The sequence below is a fragment of the Nuphar pumila genome, chromosome 14 (genome assembly GCF_984573655.1).
Source record: "Nuphar pumila chromosome 14, dmNupPumi1.hap1.1, whole genome shotgun sequence".
Lineage (NCBI taxonomy): Eukaryota > Viridiplantae > Streptophyta > Magnoliopsida > Nymphaeales > Nymphaeaceae > Nuphar > Nuphar pumila.
The window spans coordinates 64,725,153-64,744,985 of record NC_143262.1 but is presented as its reverse complement, the minus strand read 5'-3'; positions in this window follow the sequence as shown (position 1 = coordinate 64,744,985).

Here is a 19,833-nt window from a genome sequence, read left to right as displayed (position 1 = left end):
CAGTACGAGCATTGGATTTTGAAAGAAGACAAGTACGAGCACTGGATTTGGAGGAAGATGTTATCATCGCAAAAGTTTTCCCTCTCTGAGCGAGAGAGAGAAACGATTTTGTGAGTCAAACTTGACCAAAGTTTTGAAAATTGTTTTTGAAAATAACTCGCCTATATTTTTGAAAATTTACGAGAAAATTCTTTAGAATGGGACTCACCTGTCGGTACGAGGTTCAACCATTCCTGGCATCTTTACCAAGGGTAATTGAATCAAGGATCAACGTGTGCTTAGCTAGGCTCAAATATTTAAATCATGCTCTATTTCCTAAATGCACGAAGAATCAGGCATGTGCTATAAAGTTTTTAAAGAATGCATATTTTTATCAAAAAAATCTCATAAAATCCAGTAAAATACTAAATCTTGCCATGAATCTACTGTATTTTATAGATCATGAATCGAATCTCCCATGAGGGAGATCTCGGATTAACAACTCTACTACAGGTATGCCCAACATTTTCACAGAATTGAAAATTTGATTCGGTATTATGTTTTTAAAACATATTTACAGAATCCAAATCAACTCGGGTTTTTTTATGGAAAATTAAAGGCAAATAGATGCATTCAACATAAAAATATCTAGATTTATTGATGAAAATTTATGCATGAAATAACAATGTTCCTACACGCATGGACATAAAATTATAAACTGCCAATGAAACTTTAATAAAACTAAATTAAATAAATGAAATGAATATGAAAATGATGCAATAAAACTAAACATACTGTCTAAAACATGAAAGCTATATGAAAAATAATAAGAAAATGGAAAACAACCAGGGAGACATGCTTGAGATTCATCTTAGCTATTCAAAATGAGGGATTTCATCCATTGAATGAATGAAGCATCTCATTTGTATAGCCCTAAACCAATGTAAATATAAAAAGGAGAGGAGATTCATTACCTTGGGGCCTTGTTGTGATGATGGAGCTGCTGAAGATGGCTGCTGCAAAGTGGAGGCTGGAGGGGCTGAAGCAAGTGGCTGGAGGTAGCTATGGTGATGAAGGCTAGGGTCAAGGGATGACTGAAGGAGAAGGCGCTGTTGCTGTGTTGATGAGGCTGCTACCAAAGAGATGGCTGAAGGATGGAGGGAGATGAAATGTGCGTGAGAGTGAGAGAGACGAAATTAGAAAAGGGAGAGGGAGGCAACCGTATGGTGCTTAGGGTTTTTTTGAGAAGGGGTTATATGGGTTTAAGAGGGAGTTAGAAGGAGAGAATGAGAGAGAGATATGCCCAGTCGTGTATTGCTTGCTGGGTTTTAGAAAGAGGAGAAGACTTTAAGGAGAAAGGAGGAAAAGAAAGAAGGAAAGAAAGGGAGAAAAAAAGGAAAGAAGAAGGGAAGAAGAGGAGGAAGAAGAAAGGAAAGAAGGAAAATGGAGAAGAAAAGGAAGAAAAGAAGAGGAATAGAGTGGCAACAAGGGGGAGGAAGAAAGGAAAGAAAAGAAAAAAAGAAAAGGGAAAGAAAAGAAGGAAGAAGAAAAGAAAGAAAAGAGGAGAAGAAGGAAAGGGAAAAGGGAGGGAAAAGGAGAAGAAAGAGAGAGGAAGAAAAGGGAAAGTGGAGAGAGAGAGGGGGTCGACCCCTTTATGGGGTCCACTCCCTTCTCTAGGTGGAAATAAGAAATAAAAAAAGGAAAATAAATAATCAAAGAAAAAGAAAAGATTTTTTTTTTGATAACTCAAAATGTGGCGCCACCTTGGAAGTGGGTCCACACATAATTTCGAATTTCATTTTGAAAACCAAAGAGGAAGAATGATTTTATAAAATTTTTCAAAAGAATCTTGGATTAAATGAAAGATTTTTGTATTTTTGAATTGAAAATCAAGATTTGAAGTTTCATCCCCTTCGTAGAGTAGATCCAGTTTAAATATTTGAAAATCAAGTTTGAAAGAAATCCAGATTGTTTTGTCAGGAAAATATTTGAAAATTTGGAGTCGCAGGGGTAAAAATGTCTATTTTAAAAACCCAGGGTTTGAAATTGATTTCGAAAAGCTTTAAAATTCGAATCTGGATTGGAATTTTTAAAATTGGAGTTCTGGATCTCGAAAATGAGATGAAATGTAATGAAATAATATGAAATGATAGAAAATGGTGAGAAATGACATAGAATGTCATATGAAATGCAAACCCTGGATGAAGAATTTTAGGTATTGGACCTCGATTGACAGTTGTACCAGTTTAAAAAGTGATAAATTGGATAAAAATGAATAAAATGGTTCAAGAAATGGTTTTTCGTCTCTGCAGAGGCAAGAGTGACTCTGAAAACTGGGGTTTTAATTAGTTTGAACTGAAATGAACTAGAATGAGCTGAGTTCTAGGGTTTTAGAACTCAAATGAACTGACAAGACAATGGCTCAACTAAACTCATAGACTCAATGGTCGAGAAATGGTGTCATTTTCAGAAAAATGATCACTGGAGTGAAGTGAGTTATGAACAAGAACTGAGTTTGAGCTAGAACAAAGATCAATAATACTGAAGTGAACTAAAACTGAAGCTCAAACACTAGCTCAACTAACTAGACTTAGCTCAATTTTAGCTAAAATGGACTCCTAGACTGCGAGAAATGGATTTGAACTGAAACTGGAGCACTTGAACTCCTGGTGAGTTCAAGCTAGACTCAAAGGAATAGTATTGACGAGGAATGACTGACGCAGAGACAATTGGCTTGGATTCGAGTTAGAAATGAGTTCATTTCTGAGGAAATGAACCCATTTTGGCAGGAATGATCAGAAATAAACATGATTTTCTCATCGTGAGCGCAGGTGAGCTAGAAATAATTGACATTCTAACTGTTCTAAGCTTAAGAATGAGCTTGGTTGACTCTGACTGACAGATATCTAAGATAACCTAGGGGTAAAATGGTAATTTTCCTGGTGAAAGGGGGGTAAAATGGTACCTAAACTGAGACAAACTTGGGGTTGGACTCCTATACTGACCTACCAGGGTTGGCATCTGCAAGAGGGGGTGTCTGAGAATGGATGAGAAAAATTTGGGGTGTTTACAGAAGACCAGTACGAGTGTTGGATTTTGAAAGACCAGTACGAGCAATGGATTTTGAAAGACCAGCACGAGCACTGTATTTTGAAAGACCAACCTGAAAGCTGGATTTTGAAAGACCGATTTTGATAAAAGATGATCAACCTGAGTATTGATTTAAAAAGACTGGTGCAAAACTAGTTTTGACAAGAGAAGCTCAACCTAAAGGTCAAATTTTGAAAATGACCGATGAAAAGAAGGTTTTTGTAAAAAGACTCAACCCAAAGGCTGAATTTGAAAAAGACTGGTGAAAAACTAGTTTTTAAAAAAGAGTCAACCTGAAGGTTGATTTTGGAAAGACCGGTGAAAATCAGTTTTTGAAAAAGGCGCTCAATACGAGGGTTGATTTTGAAAAATCTGGTGAAGACTAGTTTTTGATAAAATGACTCAACCCGAGGGTTGATTTTGAAAAGGATCGGTAAAAACTAGTTTTGATAAAGAAGTTCAACCCAAGGGTTGATGTTGGAAAAGACCAACACTTTGAAAGCTCTTGGTGATCATGATGGGGATTTTATAATTTTTTTTTAAAAGGTTCACGATTTTTGACAAACCCTATAGGTAGCCCTATCGCTCCTATGGATGATCTTAGGATTGTCCCTTATCCTGAATGGGGATGAAAAGGAAATTGATTATGATGCCTTAAAAATTGAAGAATCTCTCGATTCTGCCATGTTCATAAGATGTTGTGGGCGAAAACAAAGTTTCATAATAAAAGATACCCCAGTATAACAAAGGAAAGGAATGTTGGACCAAAGAAAGAAGGATAAGTGATCGTTGCCAAGATTTTTTTTTTGAAATTTTTTGAAGAAAAGACAAAGAATAGGTGAGAATCTGGATAATGTTAAAAAATATTCAGAGGGACAAACAACAAGAATCAGGTTGACAATTGAAAAGAATATATCATTACCAGAGATTGGGTCATCACAGAAATTACAACAATTGCATCATCACCCCTATAAAGGAAGTAAATAACTAAAATGTGCCTTGTTACCCAGGCGGGGTCGTCGACCATGATGAAAATGCTGTTTTGAAAAGGAATAGTTTGACAAATGAAAGTTTTGAATTTTTTTTTAAAGAAAAGACAGTGAAAATGAAAGGACAAGGAACAAGAGTCGGGTTGACAATTAGAAAGAATATCTCATTACCAGGGATTGGGTCATCATAGAAATTGTAACAATTGTGTTGTTATTCTCTAAAAGAAAATAAACAACTAAAATGTGCCTTATTACCCAGGTTGGGTCATCAACCATGATAAAGATATCTCATGAATAGAATGAAGGCATTGAATAAATGAACAGTTGACAAAAATCAGGCTAACAATTAAGCAAGGATGTTCCATTACCAGGAAATGGGTCGTCACTAAAATTATGACAATTGCATTGTTATTCTGTGAGAGGAAATAAACAACTAAAGGATGCCGTGTTACCTAGGCGAGGTCTTCAATCATGAAGAAAATGCCAAAGTTTTGAAAAAAAATGCCTTTTGACAAACGATCCATATGAGAAAATAAGAAAGCTTTATTGAATATCATAGACAAAAGGAAGGTGGACAGACAATTTCTCACCACTCTAGATATTCAGAAGACACATTGGGTCTAGGAAAGATAGAAAGAATAATAAAAGGGCTCCATTGAAGATGAAATATGGTAGGATCGAGATCTGATTGAAGAATCAAGATCCAGGATAATAAGGAGGAGAAAAAGACATACACCTAGTTTTTTTAAAATAAAGAGAGAATTTAGAAAAGACACCCAAGGTTTTGAGAAAATTGCGCTGAAAAATACAAGAAAATGTAGGAAGCAAATAATAAGGATTGTAGAATTAAATTCACATCACAAAGATGCACAAACAAAGATGTGCATACAACAATCTCTAAAGGCTGACTCTATCATGCATATTTTTTTGAAAAAAATTATAAGACCCTACTCTAACTCTAAGATTCAGATCATCTGTGTCTAATCATGCTATGCTTATATACTCGAGCCGAGGCTGAATGTATGTGGCATAAAAATATCTTCAAGGTTCTAAGGGTATAGCTCTTCGACATCCTTGAGTGCCTGCCAATATACTTTGGACTATGGTCCTCAATACGTGACAGGGGGGTATTAGCCCAGATAAGTGGCCCAGTTGTGAGGATTTGTCCCGAACTATGGTTCAGAGAGAAAGCTCAGCAATGTGGTAGCCGAGACAACATAGGTATGAGATGTTTTCTAAATATGACTCAATCATGCGCAAAATCAAAGGGCTCTAATGCAATTTGACCTAAGATAAAGGTTTAAATAATAAAAGAGCATACACTTGCACACATGGTTTGCATTCAAGCCTAGATTGATGAGAGTTGCATTTGACCTAGGTTTAAGTGAGCATGAATAGACCTCCTCAATCAGTCCAAGCAAACCACGCCTAAGGCTACATGCACCAGTGTCAACTAAGTTAGATTCTAGGCTCCTAGGTTCACAAAATAAGGGTTGACATTATAGAATAATAATTCAGATAGTTAATCAAGGCAAGACATAAGTTCAATAAATTTGAAGACACGTCCCATCATGGTCGCCAAACCTATTATCATGCAAAATTTTACTTTCGCAAGTCAACTAACCTTTTGAAAAAGATTTTGAAAACTTGCTTTTGTTTTGAAAAATATGGGAAAAGTTGAAAAATTGGGACTCGCCTGTTGGTACGAGGTTCAACCGTTCATGGTGCCTTAACTAGGGGTAATCGAACCAAGGATTGAACTGTATACCTTGCTTTGTTTAAATGTCTAAGAAATTATTCTAAGTCCTAGAATACATAAATAATCAAACACACATGTGATATGATTTGTAAAAGAAATTTTATTGAAAATATGATGCATGAATGGAATTCTTGGATTTACTTTGAAAATGCATTGAAAGGAGATATTTTGAGAAAAACGATTTTTTAAGAAGGAAAATTCAGATGATTGGGCGTGTGGCCCTATGATGCCTCCTTATTCTATGTGATGCATGAATGCAATTTATCAAAATTCTTTTTAGAAAAAAGAATTGAGAAAAATCATTGAGAAATCCCTTTTGTTTCAGAAATTTATTTTGTGTAAAAAGAGAAAGGGGTTTTTTTGTGCCTTATAGAATTCGAATAAGATATATTTATCATATATTTCTGACTATGACCACGAATATGTATTGAATATACCCCATTGAATCCTAATAGGAGGGTTTTAAAATATGAAAAATCATTGGAAATATGCAATGATTTCTGAAGATGACCTAAGAGTGTAGGCCTTTTGTAACTTAAAAGAAATTAATAAAATTTGAGTTTTGTTCATATTCTGACTGTAGCCACAAATACGAACTCCACTGAGTTTATTGACTTCTTAGAAGAGGGTGCACGTGCCATTCATGTTTCACCATTATGAAATTTTGAAAGTGCATATGCATGATAACCCATAGCAATTAATTATTGAAAATAAACTATATGCAAATGCAACCCTAATCTATGCAGAAAAGGAAATTTTCATTATTTTTGGTATTTAATTACAATTTACATTGAATAATTGAATAATAAAATAAAGAAATAAAAGAAGAAATAAAGAAAATATAATCTTGAGCTTTTCTGCAAAATCATCCAATATGGCAGTAAAAAAATGTAGGCTTTTCGAGATTTATCCAACAATATCTAAAAGTTGATGGATATTATCTGATATAAGCCTTTTCGCCATGCATTCATAAAATAAAATAAACTAAATAAAATAAAAGTTGATGCATGATTAAATAAGCTATGAAACTAAACTGATTAAAAGATTAGAAATTTAGATTTGAGGGCAAAAAGACCAAAATACCCCTCAAAGTTGATATTAATTGCAAAAGAGTTAAAAATCAGGGTTTTCAGAAAATAGTTTTAAAATATGCTTAATCTGAAAACCAAACGAGTTGAGATCGATGCCAAATCAGGTGGAGAGCACCCTGGCATGATAAAAAAAATAATCAAAATATAAAAATATAAAATATTTCATGAAAAAAGATAAAATAATAGAAAAAGATCAATTTTTTCCCATATTTCTGCAAAACAAGGTTTCTGCGGTAATCGGTTTTTGAAAAACAAGAAGATGAAATATCAAATGACCACTAAAAATTATGAAAATCGACATGGACATTGCTAACAACCACAAAAACAATATACAATCAAAAAATAAATTTTATTGCATATACTGAAAATGAATATTATATAAAAAAGTAAAAAATAGGCTGAATAACAAGCCATCTTGTACCTATCATGATGTCAGATCAGAATAACATATCAAATAGAAATGAAAAATCATGAACTTTAACAAGGATAAACTAGACATGATAATGAAGAGATTCCTTTTTACGGATCAGAAAAATAATCACCGGTTAGAGAGATATGATTTCGGCAAAATGCACTCGATTCTTGATAATGCCTAATGATTCAAGAAAAGCAGATTCTGGTTTTGGGTTAAAAAAAAATAGGAAACTATAGTCAAAAATTACCAAAATCATACGATAGAAAATAGACATACAGATGGATCAGTCACTTTTTACAGATCAGAGATATCATCTCCGGTTATAGAGATATCACTCCGGCAAGATGACCATGAATCTGAACCATGCCTGATGATTCAAGAAGAAACAGGTTCTGTTGTCAGATGAAAATAAAATAGTAAATGACCGTCAAAAATCAGATTCAAGAAGAACAGGTTCTGAATATATATTGCATGATTTTTAATTCTCAAACTGTAATGAATCAGTGCACAAGATTTTTATTGTGTATTCTTCAATATACAAACTAACTCAATAAAAATCTCAATTACAAATCTTTAATATATTGGGAGTAATATATTTTACAAAATTGTGTAGGATATAAAAAAATTCTATCGATACAGAAATTCTAGGTCGACTTCCAGAGGTCATATCTCCCAACCAAGAAATCAAAGAAAATCAAATGCGCCTAATTTTATTTGGATTGTTCCTACATGTCTAGAACATTCTCTAAATTTTTAAGATTTATGTGTTCAGTATTTAGGAGAATCATACTTTTCTTTAAATCTGTTCAGAATAAAAATACAAGACAATATGTTGTTTTTAAGAAACCACTTTAAGAACTTTAGGTTTTTCATCAAAAACATTAAGAACATGCATACAATGAATTTGATTCTTCATAAATACATCTAAATCATTCATATACACATCCAAGAACACTGTAAATACCAAGATCGAATTCATAACATGAATTAAACATAAGATCCAACATTTCTATATAAGATAACACATTTTTCTCAAAACTGATTTTTGAAAAGATATTAGGCTTATAAAATCCTTCAAATAAATTTTTAATCTATCAAAACCATATTAAATCCATACATAAACACATCTAGCATGTTGTTAAGACAAAATATATTATGAAACATGCATTTAATTGTGAATCTACATCATTTTCCCAAGTAAACGGTTTAAATCAGTCCTACAATTAAAATTGATTAGATCAAAAGCGAAATAAGGCTTTTAAGATCAATATAGCATAAATTGAATCGTAGGAATACGATCCTATGCTCTATCAACCTATAATAAATTCTAAACATGCTAAATAATGATAAACCCCATACCTTTGATGAAAAAATAAATAAATAAAATATTGAACACACAAACGAAGATTAAACTGCAATGAACAACTAACAAGAAACTGTAGGAACTCGAAAGAGACTATAGATCTCTTATCCAACTCAAGTGAATGTTGTCCAAGGCGAAAATACAGACCTTGTATCAGATCACACACTATGAAAAGAAAAGGAAACAAACGTGATCGGCGGCCTCCTTCGGACGGTCATTGAAAAAACAACAAAAACTCACCTAAGGTTTTGGCTGGCCTTCTTCTTCCTTAGCTTCCTTCTCTCCAAAAATTGTGCTCCCTTCTCTCTCTCTCTCTCTCTCTCTCATCTCTCTCTCTCTCATCTCTCTCTAGGAGAAACATCAATAGTGTTTTCTTGGGGCTAAACACCTACTTAAATAGTGGAGGTGGGTTACCCAATCCCTAATCCACTAGGGACTCCTTTTTAAAACATGACCCCCCTTGTGAACTAGGTTTCCAACTTGGGTTGAACTTTATCCTTGGTCTTCTCCTCTAGGGACGTCCCGCCATGATGAGATTCCTATTTGGATTCTAATCCAGCCTAGAATATGTTCTTAAAAATCCTAATGCAAGGTCAAGAAGTGAAACTAACTTGCCACATCACTAACCTAATTAATTATGGCTCTAACCCATAACCTAGGTGGCACCTCTTTCTAATATGGAGAGATATCCTAGGGGATGCCCCCCCAGCCCCCTCTCCCCGTCCAGATGACTCAACCCTAAGATTGACTAGTCAAACTAAATCTTAATTAAAGTTTCTAATTAATTATATTTAAATTATATTATCAATTCTTGTTGATAATGGAATCCTACATGGACTATGGATTTTATCTAAATGATCCAAGATCCAATATAGGATCCACTCTTGTGGTCCAATGTGATACCCTAATCTATTTAATTAATTAAATATTATTATTTAATTATTTATTAAATGAATTAATAGTAAAACTGCCATTAAATTAATTTATAATTTTACTAAAAAATGCTAGGAATTACATTCCTACTCCCTTAAAAGAATTTTATCCCTGAAATTAGAATGTTCTAGATGGCAATGCCCCCAACGATAACGTAATCATCTACAAAAAAAGAAATCGAGTTTATGCCTTAAATATCACCTTTGCAATGTTCGCTTGCTTGTCCAGCTCCGTGGCCATGGTAGTGTACACATGCCCATTGTTCCTCCTCTAAGCCTAGTGTTGTGGAGGTCTTTGTTGTTGTTGTTGTTGGTGGTGGTGGTGGTTGTTGCCTCGGGCTCCCTAGTTGGTCGAACAATACCGAACAATATGACCTTGTTGCCCACATTTGAAACAATTTCTAGTAAAAAGATGGAAAAGTACATTGGGATGACTTTGGTTACATCATGGACAAATCCAAGGGGTGTTCAGCTGTTGCAGTTGCCTCTGTTGCGGTTGGGATTGGTAGCCTTCTTACTTGAATTTTCGCCTTTTGAATGGTGGTTGCTATGCCTTACCACCCAAATTCTATGGTTTGTGGTCTCCACTATTGCCAATCGACTTCTTGAATTTCTCCCACTCTTCATTCAGAACAGATGCCGACTCATTTGTGTCACTGAAGGTTATCGGGCGACTGGTCAGCACATGAATCTGCAACCCATCCTTGAATCCCTAGATATATCTAGATGCCCTCGCCTTGTCATTGTTAAACAAGTTCAGACAATAGTGTTCAAGGCTCCTAAACTTGGTGGTATAGTCCACCAAACTCGTGTTTCCCTAACCCAACTCATGGAAGTCTTATTGTTACCTCTTCAAGGCAAACATAGAAAACTAAGTCTCAAAGAATACTTCTTGAAAGGCTTCCAAGGTTATGAGGATAACTTCGGTAAATCTCACCTCCCGAACTGTATCCCACCACTTCTTGACATCACCCTTCAGGTGGTAGGTGCAAAAATCAGTTTGCCTCTCTGGAGTCACGAGCAACACTCAGAAGGCATGCTTGATCTTCTTGATCCAGCTTTTTGCAACTTCAAGGTCTGCCTTTCCAAAAAAATATCCTTTGGTCAAGTTTTAAGAAATTTTCATGGTTCACTACACCCAGATTATGGTTTACACTTGCAGGCAAGTGCTGGTCATTCTGGTTTTGAACATGGGTGTTCATGGCTTGAGCCAGATTGTTAAGGGCATTCATAACAAAACTCCTCTATTGTTCTCACTTGTTTGCATGATGCAACATTTACAAATCAATTAGACAAAATGACTATTATGATATACCCTTAGGTCGAACCTACCTCCTTAGGCTTGATCCTATCATAAAAAAAACAAGCACAATAATAACATAATTTTAATTGCTATAATTTCAATTATTTTTAGGTCATTCATACTACATAGCATATCAACAACCACATAATTGCAAGCATAAAAAACAATTATAATCATAAAATAATTGTTACCAGGATACAAAGACTCTTTCTAGAGTGATAATTAATGAATCATGGTGTTGTTTATAAACCTTGCTCTGATACCAACTCTGTAATGACACAAAATTTACCGATGATTGTTTTTTAAGCGGAATTGATCCATAGTCCTGCTCAAACCAGACTAAGCACTAGGGGGTATGCCTGAGCGTAAGCACAAGCATATATTAATCCACTAAAACTGAGTTCACAAAAGTGACACCAAAGACAAGAACCCTTTATCAAAAATAGAAATACAACTTTTAAAAAAATGCAGAGAATATCTCACGGATCTAAGGTCCATCACAAATTTACATATACGATATCAATAATTCATTGTGATCATTGCAAAAATTTTCTGCTTGGTTCTCTCTCTTTTTCTTCTCTTTGCCTTTCTAACCTCTATTCCCTTTTTGAAGGGGAAAAAAAATAGAAAAGAAGAGAAAAAAGAAAAGAAAAAAATAAGAAGAGAGAGGAACTCTTTTGTAAAGGTCTCACTTGACCTTAATTTTAAAAATATTTGAAAATTACTCGCCTTCATTTTTGGAAAGTTTGCGGGAAAATAGAGAGACAGGATTCGCTCGTCGATACGAGGTTCGATCGTTCCTGGAGCCTTTACCAAGGGTAATCGAACCAAGGATTGAATTTATGCCTTTTGCTTTGCCTAAATGTTATCTAAGAATTTATTCTAAGTCTAGAATGCACAAAAAATCATGCTTGAGTAAATGCAAATGCAGAGATGCATGCTTTTGAGAAAATAATTTTGAAATTTTGAAATTTTCCAAGTAATTCCGAAATAAATTTGATAATGGAGTAAAGGATTCAAAGGGTTGAATTTGATTTGAAAAAGTTAGATTTTGAATCCAACTCAGAATTTGAAAGAGATCTGGAAGAAGAGACATGAAATTCCAAGTCTTGGAATAATCAGAGACTTGAAAATAAATCTTGAATTTGAAGAAATAAAGGAAAAGGGGAGATTTGAAACTGAGATATAATTTTTTAAAGTAAAAATGAGTTTTCAAAGTCAGAATGAACTTTGAATTTGATTTTGAATCTAGAATTCGAATTTGAGATGGAATTTTGAAAGGGAATTGAATTCTGGATTTAAAGTCTGAAATTAGAATGGATCTTGGATCTAGGTGGAATTTGAAAATAGAATTGGATTTAGAATCTAGATTTCAGGATGGATTTGAATTTGAAATCTGGAATCCTAAATAGAATGGGATCCGAAGTCTGGAATCCAAGACGGACTTGAATCCGAAATCTGAAACCCTAAATGGAGTTTGATTCGAAGTCTGGAATCCAAGATGGAATTAAATCCGAAATCTGAAATCCTAAACGGAATTGGATTTAAAAATTTGAATCCAAAGTGGAATGGGATTTGAAAATCTCGAATCTAATATGGAATTGGATCCAAAATCTGGAATGGGGAATGCATTTCGAAAATGGGATTTGGATTTTGGAAATCCATATGAAACTCAGAATTGGATCTGAGAAATCCTAAATCGATTTTGAAAGGGAGATGGAATTTAGGAAAAATCGATTTTCAGAGTGAATGCCAAGTTTTGATTTTTAAATTCTGATTTAAGACTTAAAATTTTGGAATTTTGAGAAATAAAGAATAAATCTTGCATTCAAACTTGAATTCTAAAATCAGAAGATGATCTGGAAGATTTGGGAACCCAAATTGAAGAATAAAGAAAAAACTTGACTTTAAAACTTGAATTTTTGAAATTAGGTGATGAATTTGGGAATTTCAAAGTTCTATTGAACTTTGAAATTTGATCTGGAATGTCGAAATGAATTTGAAATTGAATCCTAAAAATGAATTTGAAATTTCAAAGTTGAACTTTGAAATTTGATTTAAATTGGAAATTGAATTTTGAATATAAAAATAAACTTGAAATTTCAAAGTCAAATTGGACTTTGAAATTGAAGTTTGAATTTTTGAAATAAGATAGAATTTGAGAATAAAAAGATGGATTTAAATCTACAAATAAAAATTGATTCGAGAAATGAAGAAGATATTTGAAGAATTATCTCAAAATCACTTGGATTTTTGGAAGAAAGTTTGAAAAATATGATGTAATTCTATCCTAAATGATGAATGAATTAAAGAATTTTAAAAATTGGATATTGAAAAGCATATTTCATTCTTTAAATGAATTGAAATAAGATTGAGGATATAATACATTTTTTACTATGGTCATAAAATGTATTATATAATAATCATATTTAAATTCAAATGAAGAATAAAATACATTTTGGTGCCTTTATAGAGTTTAAAATGAAATTAACTCTTAATATATCCTGACTATGGCCATTGATATATATTTTTGAGTTAATTTTAAGTTAAACTCTGATAAAGGAAGAAAACATTTAGAAAAATATGATGATTTTTGAAAAAGATCCAGTGTGGATCCAATATTATTCCATAAAAGATGAAAACCCTAAGCATTGTCCATATTTTGACTATGGCCATCAATGTGGGTCATTTGCTTAGGATTAATTACCTCTTATTAGAATGGTGCACGTACCATTCATGTTTTCATTCATGAATTTTTTAAAGAAAAAGAGAGAATGTTATGAAACACAATTTTATCAAAATGCATGTTCGTATATTCTATTCTAAGACTAGAAAGTAAGAATTCTCATTGATATCTAACTATTGAAATTAAAATGATGGAATCCTAAATCTAAAAAGGAATTCAATAATTTCTGCATATTTCCTGTAAAACAGAATTAGCATAAAGCAAAATATAACACATTAAAGAAGAATGGAAAATATTGTGTTTTGAAGAAGATGCATATGATTGTGCCCCTTTATGATGCTCATGCTACCTGAAGAGATGATTATGGAACGATTCAAATGTAATGCCTATGAGAAATGGATTTATATGCTTGAATGGAAAATGAATGTATAGGCTTTACTAGACTAGTATTTTGCGCACGCAATGCTACAACCCATGGGAGATGATATATGCCTAAGGGTAGCATGAAGTGTAGGAAATGCGATTGGGTAATGAAGGTGTGCATTGTTGACAGCAGGTGTGGTGTGTGAAGGTGAATGGCTAAGAGGGTTGTTGCGACAAACTGGATGTAGCTGATGATGCAAAGGTAAAGCTAGGTGATCATGCAGCATAGCTACAGTAGATGTCATGAAAGTGCATATATTCTGTGATGAAACATGAAGTGGTCAAAATGTAGCAAACATACAGGTGCTATATAGTGGAGACATGAAAGGGATGCACTATGAAAGTGCATAAGTATGGTGGAATGTAGTGTGTACTGCGGGGTAACAGGGGGTTATGTTGGAAGTGGATTAAGGAAGCTGGGAGGTCACAGTAGATGGAGGTGGATACTAAAGACGGTAGTAGACGGTATAATGTTAATGGAATTGGTGTTTACAAGGGTAGATGAAAGTAGGAGAACTGGAAGTAGCTAGGTTTTGTAATGTTGGTAGCGATGACAGGTAATAGGCAATGGGGATAAGATGCGGAAGATTTGAGATGGTGTAAATAGCAATACTGGAGTATAGGTTTTGTGAAGGTGTAACGAAGCACATGGGTTATATACAGGTGGTGAACAGGGATGAAATATGATGGTGCAGTGAAGTTGGGGGGGCAGCAAGTAGGCTACAACAGTGGGTAGCACTGTTGTGAGTATATATATATATATATATATATATATATATATATATATATATATATATATATATATATATATATATATATATATATATATATATAGATACAGCGAGGATGTTGCTGTGTGTGGGAATGAACAATGCATTTTGCAGGTATGAAGCGGTGACAGTGAATGAGAATGCTCTGTGGTGTGAAAGTAGTGACAGTGGATGTAACATGCAGGTGCTTGTGGTGGATGTGGTGTTAGATGAGTGAAGTTCCAACAGGATGAAGATGGTGCCTTGGTGTAAGTGGGGTGAGTGCTATGCTGAGGATGGATTGGGATAAAAAAAAACTAGGCTTTATACATACACTTATGTATATATAGAAACTAATGCACGTAACATGTTGTCCAAAAAATAAAGAAAGCTACTCCAGTAAGCACAGTTTTAAGGAGCTTTTCCATTCACTCGAGCAGCTCATGTATGAGTAAATACAATATAACCATATGCTATTTTCAACATTTCATTTTGGGCTGCTTATAAAATTGACAATACTGAGTTCAAGCTAACTTTGAATGTCACTAATCAGGAAATTGACCACATATGAACTCATCATGCATAAAGTTCTAACAGTTTGTTATAAACATTTCCATCTTATTGACCACTGAAAATCCAACTCCAACATGCACGACTACAAATGTTGGCTTGTCCTTTAGGTTCTACTGACAGTCATCACGTCTCCAGCTGCAACCATTTAATATATGAAACCATGCTAGCAACAGTGCAGTCATTATGTGTGCTTTGTCATATATACCAGTCGTGGGTAAAAAAAAATGGAAGAAGAAAGTTTAGCAAGGAAGGATGATGTCAATAAGTTTACAATCCAAATGCACAAAAATTTATCATGTACTAAGCTGACATACCATAAGGGCTTTCTTTTCCTCAGCTTGTTCTTCATTTTCTTTTGGCTTTCCAGAGAATACTAACCTCCTAGAATTTTTGTCAGCTTGTATAACACCTACCTTGATGCTTTGAAAATCACGGTAAAAAAAATCTCAAACATGTTAAGTGGTGGATATAAATGCAGCAAGGAAACAGACGATGGGAATACTACATATAGGTGCTATAGCAGTGATCACAACAAATCACAGTGAAAACATAAGTAGTGTGGATGAGGTGATATCTTCATGTCAACTGATAGTGCTTCCTTCATTTTCCCTTACAGAGCATTGGCAGAAATTTATTTATCAGCATCCATTTTGTCGGAAAACTTCCACCCAATAGATTCTCCAAACCCTGAGAATACACCAAGCACCTCTTCATCTTCAACGTGATGAATACTAGAAACCCCTTTCCTCTGTGCTGCCTTCTGATGTAAACCATTGCAACAATAACTTCTCTAATAGTTTGGGGTCCGAACGACAATACACCTTCACTGGCTAGATCAATGACTATGTGGGATCTGAGTGATCATGCCATAGTCAGGTCATGAAGCATCTCTTCCTTGGAATTTTGATTGTTTACTTTGCCCACACAAGCATGGCAACTATCTCCAACTGCAAAACCTCTAACAGTCCCTTTGTGACCTAATCCTACATCTATGAGTCTCATATGAAGGAAGGTACCCCAAACAGAAGATCCTCGCATACACTCACGAACTTTTATAGCATCTAATATGTACCCAGCTCTCTATTGCATCAGATCCAACAGAACCAGACCATCGTTGCTTTGAAGCAGAGAATGTGCCCATGGTAGCAGGATTTCTATCCGGGCACCATATAACATGAACAACTGATGTTGAATAAGATCATAGATGGGATGGTTGTGTGAAGTGCGTGGATTTGTGAAGAGGGCAGACAAGATGGGAAATGGAAGTGGAGTAGGTGCAAATGGCAGATTATACATTAACGATACAGTAAATGGGAGGAAAACAACATGTCATCCAATTGATTTTACATAATAAGCAAACGAAAGTCAATCTTACAAATGAGATCCAAGTAATTTTAGCAACTGCCTTCAGCAGATTGAGATTCTCATGACGAACTTTGTTGTGAGCCAAACTCTCGCAGCAGACATTATAGAGAATTTAAACAAAGTATAATATGATCGAACCCCCTTTTTGTAAAGATTATAGACTATTCAAAATGAAACAAGAAGTTAAAACACAAAAACTGAAAGCCAAACTGAAAATGGAATAGGGATCAGAATTATCATATGTCAACCAATGATAGCATGGATCAATGCACAGAATGAGATGCTTAAGTAATGAATGATCGTGTTGGCAAAAAAAAAAAAAGGAAACGCAGATGTGAGGGGTATCGTGAAGGGAATGTATGCAGATGCTAAATTCCTTTAGAGATGAGAATCTGGATGATGTAAATGATGAATGAGGCATAGATCTATTGATGGAGAATGATAAATCATCTCAGAAAATATAAAATCACCGAAGGAGATATTCAGAATCCCAAATTACCAGACTAATATCTCCTAAAATGCAGACCACCTTGTGAATGGCGTCTTCGGAATATAAATTACAGAACAAAGTATTACAAGAAATCAAAAGAGTAAAAGAAGAAATAACAAAAATCTCATTGTAAAATGTAGGCCGATCATTCAAAGTGGAATAGGAAACTAACTATAAAAGGGAATAATAAAAAAAATAAAACAAAATATACATTGAAATTGTAATACACAGGGTGATGGTGAGAGCATCGACGTGCATAAACTACTAAAATTTAATAACGAGAAGAAGAGAGAGTGGAAGAAAAAAAATGTTGGAATCCATATATTCCTGTTACTGTAGCAACAGGTGGGTCGATCCTGCTATATGCAGGTCGATTCCCACCTCTTGTGCCTTGAAATGCAAAAGAAAAGAAATGAAGAAGAACAAGAAAGATCGAAACAGAGAAATGCTGAAAATGAAGAGAAAGAGACGTTTATAGAAAAATGGGAAAGAAAAGGAAGATGGTTACTTACCTGTAATCGTAGGGGGGTGATCGATCAGCTTCTTTTAGAAGATGGAGAGGAGGACCAGAGAGAGAGAGAGAAAGAGATGGATCAGAGGGAGATGGGGTGAAGACGGATGGGTTTCGGGGACCTCTGCGCCTCCTGTTATATAACAGGAGGCCGTTAAGCCTTTTACAAGTGAAGTCCATTACTTTTAAGAAAATTCGAGGATGGGATTTTCTAAAAATAGTCTTTTTCAAAATAGTGATTTTCTTTACAAAGTTTTTCAGAAAAAGGGGGCTAAGCTAATATTTTTGTATTTTCCTTTTCTTTTTTTGTTCTTTTCTTTGTAATTTCTATTTTTTTTTGTGTGTTTTTGAAATGAAAACTCAGAAAACTAAATGATTTTTAAACTAATTTTGTGAAACTTAGAAATATTTACAAAAGAAAGGTTTTCTGAGAATTCGGGTTTGATCTTTGGAATTTTCTTCAGAAAACAGGTTTGGATCTGGGTTTTGAGGAAATATTCAAGTTAATGGACCTCAAATTGAGAGATACAGAGCAGTGGATCCAAATGGATATTGGATGGACTGTCTGAGCCTTTCAAAAATTATTTTTGGTAGTTTTGTAATTTCAATTTGAAAATTGGATAATATGGCTCAGAATTGGGTTTTGATAATGGATCAAGATCCAAAATCGAGTCAGATATATAAAATGTATTTAATTCCAGTAAAATTTGAGAAATAAACTGAAATTTAGATTGAAACTTACTCAATTTATTCAGAAAATGAGTCCATGGGCAAAAAAAGAAATATTTACAAAATTTTGAATAATTTAGGGTGTTCACATCCATTTCAAAACATAATTTAAAATGAAAGAATTCAAACCATAATTAAACTTAATAAAGTCCAACTTTAAGTTCACAAGTTTAAATCAATCCCAATATATTAATCATAAATCATACAATCTCTAGCAAGTTATCATTGTGTTGCTCAGTTAAGACTAAGCTTAACTATCTAAAAATGTTAAACATAACGAGTGATTACTAACTATTCTCGTATGAATTCTCACATTAGCCAACAATAAAGGATATAACATAAATTAAACGAACATATATTTTAGAAAACATTCATTCATATACAACAATTTAGATATGCTTGCACACAAACAAATTCCAACATGCTTGCATTATCATATGATACACGAATCAATGTGTATACGATGCATGTGCATATACAATACATGAACCAATGCAAATTATATGAATAACTTTTATCTTATTATTGATACTTACTTTTGAATGAATGTGCATTTCACTTACAATTAATTTAAGTTTCCTCTTAACCCCTCGGTGGGTACTGTCATCGATAAAAACTCGAAGTTCAAGGCAGTTCCCACGATATCCTAACCAAACACATTGATATTTTATTATCTGGGTTTCACGCATATACCTCGACTGACGTCGGGCATCCTCACCCTAGCTGGAACATCAAAGCATCCACACCCAGATGTCAGGACGATAAGGGAATCCACATCATCCGATGCCACTTTTCTTAGTATATAAATACACTAACAACGAAAGCCATCCCTCATCGTTCCCGAGCCAAAATGATGAAAATGTCTCCTACTACCATGGTTGGGAATATTAACCTCAATATCAGGTTATTTTAGAAAACAATACCATGGAGTTTAGTACCATGTTGTCCCCCACGACAACATCATTATAAGGATCCCACAACACACGTAAGGCAAACATGGAGAAATTAAGTATAATGTTTAAGCAACTTTTACCTCTTAAATATTCATTGTTTTGAACACCCAAAACACATCTGGAACCACAATATTTTGTAACATGAGCTCATATTGGATCAAACATGTACATCATCATACATCATCCGATTGGGCAATCCTTGCTCAACCACATTAATGTACCATCATTTGCCAAGTGCAATTAATTATATGCATCACAACACAATATAAATAATGCATCTATATAATTATTAGAGAATTAATGCACTAGCACATAGCCTTACTTAAGCTCACATATAGTTCAACCATAAGTCACAATAAAAATTTGGTTTCTCACTTGAAATCGTTCCATATACATAAGCAAGCATTTCATATCATGCAACATTCACCAACTA